Here is a 15,124-nt window from a genome sequence, read left to right as displayed (position 1 = left end):
AGAGCGGTTGCGACGGTCGTTGCAAGGATCCGGCAATTGGGACTCGAGGTGGCGCTCCAAAGTCCGAGGCCATGTGTTTTCATGGCCGCGGGAACGCGCCACCTCCGGATGGGTCCCAAATAACGGCAGGAGGGGTTACCATCGGCGTCGAGACGACGATGAAGTACCTAGGACTCGTCCTCGACAGTCGATGGAACTTCGTGGAGCACTTCCGACGTTTGGCTCCTAAGTTGGAACGGACGGGGGCTGCACTTAAGCGGCTCCTGCCCAACCTCGGGGGGCTAAATGCCTCCTGCCGGAGGTTGTACGCGGGGATCGTGCGGTCCATGGCCCTCTACGGCGCCCCTGTGTGGGCGCCGAACCTATGCGGCGGCCAGCTCGGGCGCTGCTCACGTCCCAGAGGGTATGGCCATTACGAAATCCGTGGATATCGCACGATCTCCGGGGAGGCGGCGAACCTCCTTGCCGGATTACCGCCGTGGGATTTGGAGGCGAAAGTGCTTGCGCGCGTCTTCTGTTTGCGCGCCGACGCGCGTCGCCGGGGCGAAACTCCGCTGCCGCGCCAGATTAGTGCGTGGCGGGACGAGCTCCGGCGCGATCTCATGGCGGAATGGCAGCAACGACTGTCGATAAGAAGTAACAAAAAGGGCTGGGCTCGCTGTCATTGCAGCGATAAGTCCCCTCTTTGAGGAGTGGCTTGAGAGCCAGCTTGAGAGCCTACCGCCTGACGCAGGTGCTTACCGGACATGGAAGTTTCGGTAGGTTCCTGTTTCTGATTGGGCGGGAGGAAACGCCCGGGTGTCATCACTGCGAGGACCGTCATAAGGACACAGTGGAACATACGGTGGCGCTGTGCCCTGCATGGGCTGAGCACCGCCGTGTCCTCAGGGATGTAGTCCTTAAACGGCGACCTCTCGCGTCCGGCATTGGTACAAGCCATGGTGCGGAGCGAGGGGGACTGGGATGCCGTCTCCTCCTTCTGCGAAGCAGTCATGCTAGCTAAGGAGGAGGCGGGGCGCGTGAGAGAACGAACCTCCTCACGCCCCAGCCGTCGCGAGAGACACTCCGGGCGTCGGGGATCGCGCGACGATCTCCGGCCACCGTAAGTGCGGGCCTGCGGACGGCGAGCAAGGGTAGTTCACCGCCCGACCAGAACCAGACCCGTGCGTGCGGCGCGTCGCGTACGCGCGCGTCTTAAAGAGCCGATCAGACCACCACAGATGGGCCCCAGTAGGGCTGATGCCTAATCCGGAGCTGCGGACAACCTAGCTGGTTTACCGGCGCTCCGGCAAAAAAACAGGAGAAGGAACGGGGTGGTTTTTAGTCAGTAAGAGTCTGACAATCCCTCTCGCCTCGCCCAAGGCGAGAAAAGTCATTGGATGATTTTCCCCCCTCAAAAAAAAAAAAAAAAAAAAAGGTCTGGACAGACAAACTTTTTTTAAGCGTATAGACAAGTCTACAGTCAAAACATATAAAATTAACTTTTTACTATAATAGATTATTATTGTCCGATAAATCTATTTTCTATTTAAATGATAATGGAAATCCATCTGTAATTTTTTTCAATTACTAACAACAACTCGAGAAAAATAACATCACTGGTGACGGAAAATGAATCAGACTATTTCTTCCCAACCAAATTTTTTTTTACAATAACGAAATCTTAAATTAATATAATAAATTATTAAACTATACTTTCTTACAAGATAAAGTTTAATAAGTACTTATAGGAGAATTTGTGTTTCAGGTAAAAAGAAAAAACTTGTGAGTGAAACTGAGGCAAGAGTCAAACGCACCTCAATCAATATTCAACAAGACCAGGAATTGCATGAGTTGAGGATAAAAAGAAAAAATATTTTGATTGCAAGAGAAAGTAATGTAATGGAATTTGAAAAATAAATACGAGATATGCAAATTCGAAAGTTATATTTAGAAAATGAATTGTTAACTAATGTGAAGAACTCTGTTTTTCCTCTTGGCGTTGGAATATTTGTTACACATTGTTCTGTATTTTTGTCACATTCAATGTCTTCTATAACACCACGACCTTTGCAAATAGTATACAATATTGCAGTAGCTACAATAACATGGCCGGTAGTAGTCAGTTTTATTGCTATATTTTTATACAGACATGGAAATATTCTTTTACAAACGTCTTCAGGCCACAAACAACTGATAAATAGCTGGCACTGGAAGTCCTCTAGAGGTTAATTTGTCTAGGTTCTCATTTATCAGTGGCATGAGTATAAAAAGTACCATATCTTTTAAATTCATCAGAACTGTAATAATCAAAAGGATTTTGGAAATCTCGTATCACTTTTCTTGTAATATTTATTGTTCTTGTCTCATTGATGTAATTATCAAATTCACTACAATGTTATTTTTCTTAGATATAAGTGTAAAACTGTATATATTCTGTAGAAGTACGAACAATATGCAAAGTTTTAGAGCAAAATACAACCAAGTAGGTACAACTAGCTTACCTTAATTGGTATAAAATAACAATCAGACGGAAGTGAACAATTTTTTTTTTTATTGTATTTGAAAAGGTTTTTCTTTTCATCAATCAATGTCTCGACTGAAATTGTACAAAAGTGACATCTGGTCCATATGATTTGCACTGCTTAAAATCCTTGTGCGCATTTTAGTTTCCTGTCTCGCCGCAAATGCACCCTTCAGGGAAATGCAGGGAGAAGGGCGCTACTATCGCGACGGCTACTGACAAGAACGAAAGGGATTACGAATTTCAAAGTGATTTCTGTAAGGCACATTAGCTCAATTGGATGGTATAGACCGTCGCGTATCGAGACGCGAAGGTCGTAGGTTCGAGTCCTGCATGTGCCCATTTTTTACTATATATTTTATTATTTTATGTAAGCGGTTATACTTTTTGTCTTTGATTGTATTTTTGTGAAGCTAAACAGTTTTGTTAATAAATAAATATGTGATAAGAAGTAACTTCATGAAACAATATAAAACAAAGCAGTTGTTACATAGTGAGGATCACGTTCAAAGTACTACAGAATTCACAAAACCTTGCAATGGCTGTATACTTATATATTTTTTATCTAGATTTTACAAACATTCTTAAATAAATTGTGAAAGTTCTCAACAAGGATTACATTATAATTAGCTTTTGAACAATGCTACTACTACTAAAAAAAAAAAAATCAAAGGGAGTATATAAGTTTGGCCCCATGTCCTACTTAGGAAGTTAGGACTCTCCACATATCCATTCGAAATAGTATCTATAGATACCATGGGTGGGTTTGTTGGTGCGCGTCCAACCAAAACATATTTACATCTGCTAGTAGATCACTTCTCACGTTACGTCTACATTTTAACATCCAAAACTCAAAATGCAAATGACTTTATAAAACTAGTCCAAAAAATAGCACAATATTATAATATTGTGCTATTTTAAAATTGACTTAATTCTATCAGACCAATTCACAGGCAAAAATTCAAAGGAATTTAAATATTTTTAGAAAAAGAAGGTATACCTATTACCTATAGTATTCAGTGCAATAAATACACCATTTTCTAATGGATTGAACGAAAGTCTAAACCAAAAACTAATTAATAAGATTAATTGTAAAATTAATGAAAGAAGGAAAAATATAGTAAATAGTAGAAAACTAAATATAGTATAAGAGGGTTTTCTAAAACACATTATAGTATCACTGATTTTAGCTCTGGAAGTGACAAATATTTTTTTGATTTAACAGATTTAATAATCATTTCAAAGCAATCGAAAAGTTGAAATATAACAATTAAAAAGATTAGCAAAGTACTTTTATTTAATGTTTATGTAGTAAATTATATTCTATACAACTACACATATAATATCCTGAGTTAAAAAGTACGTGTCTAGTGCGCATGTCTCTGAATTTATCGACAATAGGCTCGGGCACTACCGCGCGTCATCAACGTATCAATAATTTTACGATCGATGGCTACTATATTCAATTAAAAAAAAAACATTAAAAAAAGGACAGAGGGACTATATATGACTATACTATGACTATAATATACTATACTATACTCAGTTTCGCCATAGTTCACACTACTTTTGTTTAAAAGGTATAACAGCCGTGGTTCATTGTGCTAAAATGCATTAAATTCCGTCGGGGATTCTCTATTTATTAACATATTTTTATTAAGTTTTAGCGGACAGACGTGACACGGGAGAGAGCTTGACACTGCCCAAGTTTCAGTGGAATCAAAAACCACTTACAAAGTGCACAGATGACCCAAATAAAGTTACTGGGAGCCATTATCCAATGACAAGTCGCTTCCAACCAGCCTATCTAGAAGTGATTGGGAGAGGCCTATGTTCAGCAGTAGTCGTTTTGTGGCTGATTATAATTATCTTAGTTCTCTGATATAATAATAATCTGATAATTTTAATTGTCGATAGTTTTTTACCACTGTCCTACGCGGTCAAAGCCCCTATTTTCGAGGCAAGCTCTCGGCGTTACTGGCTAGAATCGTCAGACGGGTTTCATCCCGCGCTCCGAGCGGTAGCGCGAGATGAAAACTGTCATCCCAAACTACTCTATTTTAATTATGAAATCAAAGAGAGGTACCTTTTTTACCCACTTCAAAAAATTTAAATAAATTGAAATGGTTTCAAAATTGTCGGCAGTTTCAGAATCAACAGGGTGCTGTGGATCAACGGCATCACATTAGAAACCTCAAAAATAACAGTATTTCTCCACTATTTAATGGATGTTATTATACATATAAACCTCTTGAATCACTCTATCTATTAAAAAAATCTGTTGCGAGGTTTTAAAGATTTAAGAATCCAAAGGGAAATAGGGACAGAAACAGCATTTTTGTTTATACTATGTCCAGATATAACTTATTTTATATAATTTATATTAGTTTAATGTCATTATATTAATTTATTAAGTGAACTTAATCACGTGCCACTGTACTAACTCAAGGTCGAATGGTAGAGAATGCCCAAGGCATTAAGTCCACCTGACAGAATTCCTTTTTATTGGTAACGGTAATGGTAGATTAGATAATTTTTTTGTAAAGTTTTTATAGATAAATAAAATTAAGTACATAAATCATTATGATCACGACTATACTTTCTCGAACTGAATGAAACGATATTTATTTTGTCATAAAACTTGTTTTAAGTACATCTATTAATTTTATTATACTTGTTTATATGATGAATTCCAAAAAACAAAACCTATGCAACTTGATTGTCTGGCTATAAAAGAACCCGTTAAATACTGGAAACATTGGCTTACAGGAAAAACATTCACAGTTTTTGCAGATTATAAGCCTTTAGAAAATATGAATATCAAAGCCAGAAGCACAAATCAATTTTAAAATAAAATATGCTCCGGAAAAAAATAATATAGAAGTAGATACTTTAAGCAGAAACCCAGTGTGAGAACCATGTGAAAATGAAGAAAGTTGAATAAAGTCTGGGGGCACGGCAGTGCCCCCGCAAAGTCGAGCAAAAAAAAAAGCGGCACGGCCGTACCATCCTTTTCTCGAAGCAATTCGGGCCTTTTTCGACCCCAAACTATAATTCGGTTGTGGATAAAGCAAGAAACCTGAATCTTCAGTAACTAATCCGGCATTGTATAAACACGGAATATTTAAAATTTCAGTCAATTTGAACCAGTAGTTTAAGTAGTTTTAACTTGTTAAAGTTTCTAAATTTTGTCACTCACTGACTCACCGATCATCAAAAGTCCAAGGCACTTCTAGCAGACTTAGAAGCTTCATATTTGGAATACATATAGAGTTTAGTGTCTTAATCATGGGAAAACTTAAATATTTTGTAATTTCGGTCCAGTTTTCCAAATACACCAACTGCATCAACCACCAACGTTTTAAACAAATAGATCGACTTGGACATCGCATGAAAACAAAATGAATATTACAATATTATATTAGATTCTTTAGTCTCTCGCGCCTCACGCGATTTAATTTCGTTCCTGTTGGTCGCTGGCCCGTCGTGCTGTGTATTGATACATACTAATAATCAAATCAAGCGATGTCCAAGTCGATCTATTTGTTTAAAACGTTAAATATTTTTAATATTGGCATGAAAATAACTTATGTAATAACTTAAGACAGAAGGTCCTTCAAGTAGACACTAAATAGATTAACCGACTTGGTATTACATGGATCTCACAACTTTTGACGGTAGAAAGACTGAGCTGCGAGACTTGGGTTTTTTACAGGATGTTTTTGATGGGATTTATATTTACCACATAATAACTTAAGTAATAGCTGGCTGTCACAATGTCGTGATGTCGTGATCATATTATAATAACGTTACAATAATATAATTTAAATATTTAATTATTAATACGAACTGGTAAAGCAATAGCTTCAAATGCTGTTTTTCTTTTCAGTTGAATTTGTGTTAGATTGTTTAATGTTAAAGAATGTATGAAATATTGTAAACATTTGTATATGTTATGAATCTCTTTTCAGAGCAACTCAATTCTAGTTGTTGTTTTACTGGCATAGTATCCAAGGATAATTATAAAACACATTATATGTATACTGTACTTTGAAACTACTCACTGATTTTAGCTCTATAATTAAAAGTTACTTTTTTGATTTAACGGATTTAATAATCATTTCAAAGCATCTAAAAAGTTGAAATATAATAATTAAAACAGCGGGGATTGATTGGCCATACTCTCCGAAGAGCCCCGACCACATTCCAAAACAAGCCTTAGAGTGCAATCCCCAGGGGAAAAGGAAGCGTGGCCGTCTTCAGCAAACCTGGCGACGTACTAGTAGTTGCAAAAAGACTATTCTCGTTGCTTGAAAAATCTGAGGGTTCAAAGCGCTGCTTGTATAATACTTGTCCTGTACTGCCATCAAATCCCCAGGACCCCTCCAAGATACAAGGCACTTCATTTGTGCCTTTCTTGTTGCAGTATTCAATGAAACTTGATTCACAGTCCAGTACGATTCGTTGAAGAGTGTGTGTCAGCAAACCCCGTACGGAAATTGATGCTTCAACTTCAGAAACCGTTAAATCTTCAGATGGATAACATTGTCTTTTTGCCTTTAACACTTCTGTATACGGAGGAAAAGCAGGGTATCCTCGACTTTTTAGGTCACGTCTAAGCAAATTATATGTTTCGACACTTAATTTGCGGTCAGTAATTACCCCCAAGGCTTCCTCTGGTGTGTAAGGTTTCGGAGCTTCTTCGATTTTTTTAGCCACTATTGATGCTTGGTTTGAAGACGTTAAACAAGTGATTATAACTTTTTCTAAGTCTTTAGATGCCTTTGGAGTACCCCCTTTTTTTTGAGGGGGAAAATCATCCAATGACATCTCCCGCCTTGGGCAAGGCGAGAGGGAGTGTCAGACTCTTACTGACTAAAAACCACCCCGTTCCTTCTCCTGCTTTTCGACCCGGAGCTCCGGTAAACCCGCTAGGTAGTCCGCAGCTCCGGATCAGACATCAGCCCTGCTGGGCCCCATCTGTGGTGGTCTGGCTCTTTGAGGCGCAGGCGCCGTTCGCACGGGTCTGGTTCTGGTTGGGCGGCGAGCTACCCTTGCTCGCCGTCCGCAGACCCGCACTTACGGTGGCCGGAGATCGTCACGCGATCCCCGACGCCCGGAGTGTCTTCTGCGGCGGCTGGGGCGTGAGGAGGATCGTTCCCTCACGCGCTCCGCCTCCTCCTTAGCTAGCATGACTGCTTCGCAGAAGGAGGAGACGGCGTCCCATTCCCCCTCGCTCCGCACCATGGCCTGAACCAAAGCCGGACGCGAGAGTTCACCGTCGCCGATCACATCCCTAAGGACACGGCGGTGCTCAGCCCATGCAGGACACACCGCTACTGTATGCTCCACCGTGTCCTCCGGGTGGTCCACGCAATGCCTACACCCGGGCGTTTCCTCCTGCCGAATCCGAAACAGGTACCTACCGAAACTTCCGTGTCCAGTAAGCACCTGCGTCAGGCGGTAGGTGAGGACGCCGTGACGCCTCTCAAGCCACTCCTCAAAGAGAGGACTTACCGCTGCTATAACAGCGAGCCCTCGGTTGCGACAGTCGTTGCTTCCATTCCGCCATGAGATCGCGCCGGAGCTCATCCCGCCACGCACTAATCTGGCGCGGCAGTGGACTTTCGCCCCGGCGATGCGCCTCCGCACGTAGGCTGTATACGTGCGCGAGCACTTTCGCCTCCAGATCCCACGGCGGTGATCCCGCAAGGAGGTTAGCCGCCTCCCCGGAGATCGTGCGGTATCCACGGATCATCCGAATGGCAATGACCCTCTGGGATGAAACCAACGCACGAGCTGGTCGTCGCCGTAGATTTGGCGCCCACACCGGGGCCCCATAGAGGGCCATGGACCGCACAATCCCCGCGCCCTCATGCCCCTCTAGCAGTAAGTTCTCCGGTCGGGGCCCGGACGGACATCCCCCAGCAGGTTGGGTAAGCCCCTGCTGAAGCAAAGTGGCGCCATGGGTCTGGAACGGCTCCATGGTGCCTCAATAAAAAGTTAACTTCGTCGACTCCATACTCTCTGACTCAATTGGATTGAGTATTTTATGTTTGAAATATGAAATGAACATAATATGTTATTTTAACAAAACTTATAAGTGACTTTTTTTTAATGGCATTCTTATAAGTGACTTGTTGATTTTCACTCTATCAAATATCAAATTTGTCAAAATAACCCATAATAAACACTAAAAAAAAGTTTCGATATTTCTCTGATTCCTGTCAGTTTTTCGAAATCTACGAATAAGGTTTACCCATTCTTTTTGTTGATAATCAAGCACCATAGACCATTTAAATTTTTCCCCCAATAAAATAATCTAACTGAGGTCAATTGGGTCTGCGTGTTTACCGCTAAGAAACTACCGTTGGTCGTCTCACCTCAGTTTCAAAGCACCCCTCAGCCGGTATTGGAATACTTGGCATCAACATTTCGAGCGACGTCCAGTTCCGTGGTCATCTGGAGGATAAGACTAAATTAGCCTCGAAAAAGCTTGGTGTGCTCAACAGATCGTAGTATTTCACTCCAGCCCATCGCCTGCTTCTATATAAGGCGCAAGTTCGGCCCCATATGGAATACTGCTCTCATCTTTGGGCGGGGGCACCCCAGTACCAGCTTCATCCTCTGGACCGCGTTCAGCGGCGTGCGGTTTGGATTGTTGAGTGTCAGGAAGTTTCAAACCGACTTGACACTTTGGCAATGCGTAGAGATGTAGCTTCATTGTGCATTTTCTATCGCTTATACCACGGGGAGTGCTCTGAGGAATTGTTTGGTCTTATTCCTGCCGCTTCTTTTCGCCATCGACCCACACGACAGCATTTCCATCCCCACCATATAGATGGTTGGCAGGCCACAACTGTGCGCTTCTCGCGCAACTTTCTGCCTCGCACAGCAAAACTGTGGAATGAGCTGTCGTCGGCGGTATTTCCGAACCGATACGACCTTCAAACCTTCAAGAAAAGAGCATACTCCTTTTTAAAAAACAAAGGCCGGCAACGCACCTGTGACTCCTCTGGTGTTGCGGGTGTCCATGGGCGGCGCTGATCGCTTACCATCAGGTGACTCGTTTGCTCGTTTGCCTCCTATTCCATAAAAAAAAAAAAAAAAATTCAAGAGGCAACCCTAACTTAAAAATATAAAATTGTATATCTCGTAAAAGCAGCCATAGTAAGACATGGTATTTTTAGGTTTAGTAGGCTTTAATAAACGCATTTTTTCTGTGCTAGTCCCATGTTGTCTTTTTTTGTTATTATGGAGAAAAAAGATAAAAAAGAAAATCGTTAAAATATTTTTTTACGCCCAATTTTGGCGGAGGCTTGGAATAATCAAATATTGAAAATATGCGCCTAAGTATGTTCTATCTGAACATATTTAATTGTAATAGATATCTTGTGTGTGTTTTTTTTTCTATGAATTATTATATGGTTTAAGGTCACGCCAACTTTGCGATTTTTTATAAAATAAACTATTTAGAACTGTCACTCGGGTTTCTTGTCGGGCATTTAGAATGGTTAGATTGATCGATTACTGCGATAATCTGAGTAGGGAATTTTTTTAGGGTCTAAAAAACACTGTGCTACGGTAGTTCCTTTACGTATCGTTGTGGACAAACAATACGTAGCCTGGCTTAATCCATCATCACAGTCCTACCGATTTTGTAGACCACTACATATACAGTATGTAAAGGAGACCGCGGACGGTATTCTTAGCGAAAAAAACTGCATCACGGAACAAATGAATCAGTTGGCTCCTATAAATCTACAAACTTCACAAGGTCATAAATTTAATTTTACATGTGATTTGACGTTGAGTGTGATAGATGGAAAGGTTTTAAATATTATCACTGGAACAAACTCGCAATTAAGATGTCCATTTTGTAAGCTAACGGCAAGTCAATTCAATAATTTAGTGACATGCTACGCTCAGCCAACCATAAAAGAAAACATGCGACATGGAATAAATCCACTCCATGCGTGGATTCGCATTTTCGAGTTTTTGTTGCATCTAGGTTACAAAAATGATCCTCTTGTAAAAAAATGGCGAATAAGTAAAGGCAGCAACGAATTTCAAATAGTTGAGCAACGAAAAAAAACATATCCAAATGGAAATAAGAAATAGGATCGGATTACTAGTAGATGTTGTGAAACCAAACGCTGGAACAACGAACGATGGCAATACGGCACGTACAGCATTGTCAGACGAATACCGTGACATATTTTCTGAGATTTTAGGTTTGGACTCATGGCTTCTTAATGGATTATACGTGATCCTTGTCGCAATATCTTGCGAGTTTTCAATAGATGCAAAAAAGTTTGGTTGCTTTTGCCGTTCGCTTGCGGAAAGATACGTCGAAACATATAATTGGCATCCTATGACTGTGACTGTTCATAAAATTCTAGTGGACGGTGAAGAAATTATTGAATCCTGTTCCCTTCCTGTCGGGATGCTCTCTGAACAAGCGGCCGAGTCGCGTAACAAGTTCTGGCGATCAGACAGGGAACATCACTGCCTTAAAATGGATCGCATAAGTACGACGACGGACCTCTTTCATCGTGCACTAGAGTCATCGGATCCAGTCATATCTATGGCTCACGTAAAGAAACGAAGAAGGTCATTGATCTTTTATCACCTTCAAATATCAATTTGAATTCAAAATTTTTTACGCCCAATTTTGGCGGCGGATTGGAATAATCAAATATTGAAAATATGCGCCTAAGTATGTTCTATCTGAACATATTTAATTGAAATAGATATCTTTTGGGTTGTTTTTTTTCTATGAATTATTATATGGTTTTACCCTAGCAAGGTCACGTCAACTTTGCGATTTTTTATAAAATAAACTATTTAGAACTGTCACTCGGGTGTTCTTGTCGGGCATTTAGAATGGTTAGATTGATCGATTACTGCGATAATCTGAGTAGGGAAATTTTTAAGGGTCTAAAAAACACTGTGTGGAGTGACGGAAACGACGGGCATCGGCATGACGTGGAACGAAGTAAAGCGGGAAACTCAAGACCGATCGAAATTGAATCGAAATCGACTTATATTATCCAAGGATAATTATAAAACAAATTATTTATACTATACTTTGAATTAACTCACTGTTTTCAACTCTAGAATTGGAATGTTACATCAGACCTTTTTTTTGATTTAATAATCATTTTAAAGCAATTGAAAAGTAGAAATATAGTTATTTAAAAAAATAGCAAAAGTACTTTTATTTTATAATATAGGTAAATAATGTTCTATACAACTGCACATATAATATCCTGAGTTAAAAAGTACGTGTCTAGTGCGCATGTCTCTGAATTTATCGATAATAGGCTCGGGCACTACCGCGCGTCAACAACGTCTCGATAATTTTATGAACGAAGGCAACTTAATTCAATTCAGGAAAAAACCTGTTGAAATATGAACGCAGTCCCTATTTAAATATATGTATTAGTGAACGCATCCTAATTTGTAACTTATGACTATAAATGTCGCCTCTGTCTGTCTCTCGAATTAAACCGCTCATCGTTCAAACTACGCTCCGTCCTTTTATTTCAATAATCCTTCATCTAACTAGTCAATCCATAATCATCCGATAGTTTTCATCAGGTTATGGGCCCAGTCGCCCGATTAGATTAGAATAGGGACAGTTTTATTGATATTTTGAAAAAATTTGGTGGGGTTGAAAATATTTTGAAGTTTTTCCTAACCTTTTGAGGTTAGGTTTAGGTTAGGTTTTTTGTGCGAAATTGCGTGGTCGCGTTTTTCAGGGTTCTTTTTTCAGCAAAATATATATTGTTGATAAGTAATCATGACGTCAAATAGAAATATGATCAACATTGAAAAACTTAAAGGCCGAAAAAATTACGCTACTTGGAGTTTTGCTGTAAAGACATACTTGGAACGCGAAGACCTTTGGAAATGCGTAGAACAGGATGACGAAACCGCCTTCAGCAAAAGCGACGGCACAAAAGCTAGAACGAAAATTATATTACTGGTAGATCCTATCAATTCATAACATTCACATACAGGAAGCAAGAACTTCTGAACAGTTATGGGATTATTTGCGCAAAGCTTTTGATGACTCCGGCTTGACCAGGAAGGTTGGTTTACTGCGAGAATTGATAACTACAGATTTAGAGAGCTGTGGAAGTGTAGAAAATTATATAAATAAGGTAATTACTTGTGCACACAAGCTCCGGAACAACGAATTTCAGGTAGACGATGAGTGGCTGGGTACGCTTCTATTTGCAGGGCTACCAGAATCATACAAACCTATGATAATGGCGATTTAGTTAAAACTAAGATTCTACAAGATGTCAAGAATGTAAATGACTCAGCGGCTTTTTATTCTAATTTCCACAAGAATAGTGCAAAGGCTAACAAACCTTCAGGCAAAGGAATAAAATAGATGTGAAAATTGATCTAGAGAGGAATGTGACTTGCAGTACTTGTCTACAGGGGAAGCAAACTAAACAACCGTTCAAACATACTGGTACAAGGGCTTCAGTCTTCTAGAGGTAATACATTCAGATGCATGATGCGGCCCTGTGGAAGAAAAGTCTCTCGGTGGTGCCAGATATTATGTCACATTCATTGATGATTATTCAAGAAAGCTACAGGCAAAAATTAAGATACTAAGGAGTGACAATGGCAAAGAGTATGTAAATGAAACATTTGATAAATTCTGTAAGGAATCCGGTGTCAAACGGCAATTTACTATACCTTACTCTCCAGAGCAAAATGGAATGAACGAGAGGATGAATTGGTTGAAATCAGTTTTTTAATATTCGAAAGACTATTTTAGTAAATGACTGCATGGCTGTGGGATATCCTGTAGAGTAACATATAGTTAATAGTTCAAATGACGTAAACGATCTATACAACCTTTACTTCGTTGATTGGCAGGCAAGGGATTCTCAGGTCTAATCAGGCGAACACTTTTTTACGCGTTAAGAACGGTCAAGACATAATATACAATTACCTATTTACTATAATAATAAAGAAATCACAGTAAAGCACATGCCTTACTACAGCTCTGTCTAGAGATTTCATTAATATTTATAGATAAACAAACGGCTTCTTCGAGTCTTGGCTAGATTTCGCAGAATGTTTTTGATGGAATAAAATTGTTCGTCGGTCTGTCCGGCAGTGATACTTTAAGGGAAAGTTGTTATATTCCAATACACTGCTAAGAGTAGCAAGAACAAACTAATTTTCAATTATTCTAATTTTATTCTGGAATATAAACCAGTTTATGGAAATGAAGAAAAAGATACTGTCTAAATTCCTTAAAAATATGTAGACATTTATAAAAACAAATTTTGATTCAGAAAAAAGATACTCCTCGGCGGGGAATCGAACCCCGGTCACCCACGTGACAGGCGGGCATACTGACCACTGTACTACCGAGGATATGAGTTAAATCTTGAAATTGGGCTTTGCTTGTTACAACTTTTAAGAGAAAATGTTAATTTACTTGTGAAAAACTAGTTCACTTACAGCAAAATTTGTTGCATTGGTTCGGGAAACGTATCTGAAACAATTATGCATCTTCCCAAGCTAAAACACTCGAGTTATCACATTAAAATACAATTTTATCCAGTTTTTACATCTACAGCGCACCCTTGTGTTCTTGTTAGGAACCACAATCTCACGTGTTTCACGCAAATATTGTGTATTAAGGCACAGTCTACTCAATTCGCAACATTTCTGTTAGATGTCTCCACATCATTGTAATAAAAACATTTCATCACCTTATTAATATATACGTTGTATTTACTATCCTTTTCTCGATTCATTGTGATAGCTAGCACCCTCATGCATGAGAAACAGACGTCTTAAACATCACGACATTTAGTTATTTTAGTTATTTATCACCTTTTGAAAACACTCTTATCCCTTCAATATTGACCACCACTAGCAGTTGATTCCATTCTGTTGGTATTTAAAGTTTTAAGTTTCATCAATAAGTTTAGTCAATAAGTTCGAAAATTACCTCGAAATTGTTGATCACTTTTCTCATGTAAAAAGTAATTTGTAATAAAAACATTTCATCACCGTTTACTTATACATAATATATACGTTGTATTTACCACCCTTTTCTCGATTCATTGTGATGGTTAGCACCCTCATGCATGCCTCCAAACCAAACCTCCGGGTCACCACGTCATTTAGTTGATTATCATAGTAAGCGCCAATATTATACGAGTAGATATTGTTGGTTTTGTGGTTTGATTGTCGGACGATGTATCCTCCTCTTAATATCACGTTAGCGCAGTTGGTAGAACATCGATCTCAAAACTAGAAAACTGTATATGTGTTAAAACACAAACATAAATAATCACACCCTTGTCCAATGGGATAAGCAAAACTTAGTATAAAAAATTATATACCTGACCTCTCATGAAATCAACAAATTCTTCTTGACCTTTGTCACACACTCGACCGTAAACAGTAGTGGATTACAACATACAGACATTAATGTGAATAATCACATACGGTTTACGAAAAAAAGTGATTCTTCGATTTTTTTTGTGGATAAAAGACTATTTAGAAGTAAAATTGGGTATGTTATGTATGTTGGGTTATATAATTGTGTGGTAACTAGAAATTCGGATCTGATTA

General features: G+C 39.5%; 1 non-coding gene across 1 annotated transcript; it reads right to left on the bottom strand.

The window, feature by feature from the left end:
• Window positions 1-13,840: 13,840 nt before the first annotated feature.
• Trnad-guc (transfer RNA aspartic acid (anticodon GUC)) lies at window positions 13,841-13,912 on the bottom strand. The gene has a single exon. It is a non-coding gene; the product is annotated as a tRNA-Asp (tRNA).
• Between the last annotated feature and the right edge of the window lie 1,212 nt (window positions 13,913-15,124).

This window comes from Spodoptera frugiperda, chromosome 25 (genome assembly GCF_023101765.2).
Source record: "Spodoptera frugiperda isolate SF20-4 chromosome 25, AGI-APGP_CSIRO_Sfru_2.0, whole genome shotgun sequence".
In the NCBI taxonomy this organism is placed as follows: domain Eukaryota; kingdom Metazoa; phylum Arthropoda; class Insecta; order Lepidoptera; family Noctuidae; genus Spodoptera; species Spodoptera frugiperda.
The sequence above is the reverse complement of the archived record's forward strand: the minus strand, read 5'-3'. Positions and strand labels throughout refer to the sequence as shown.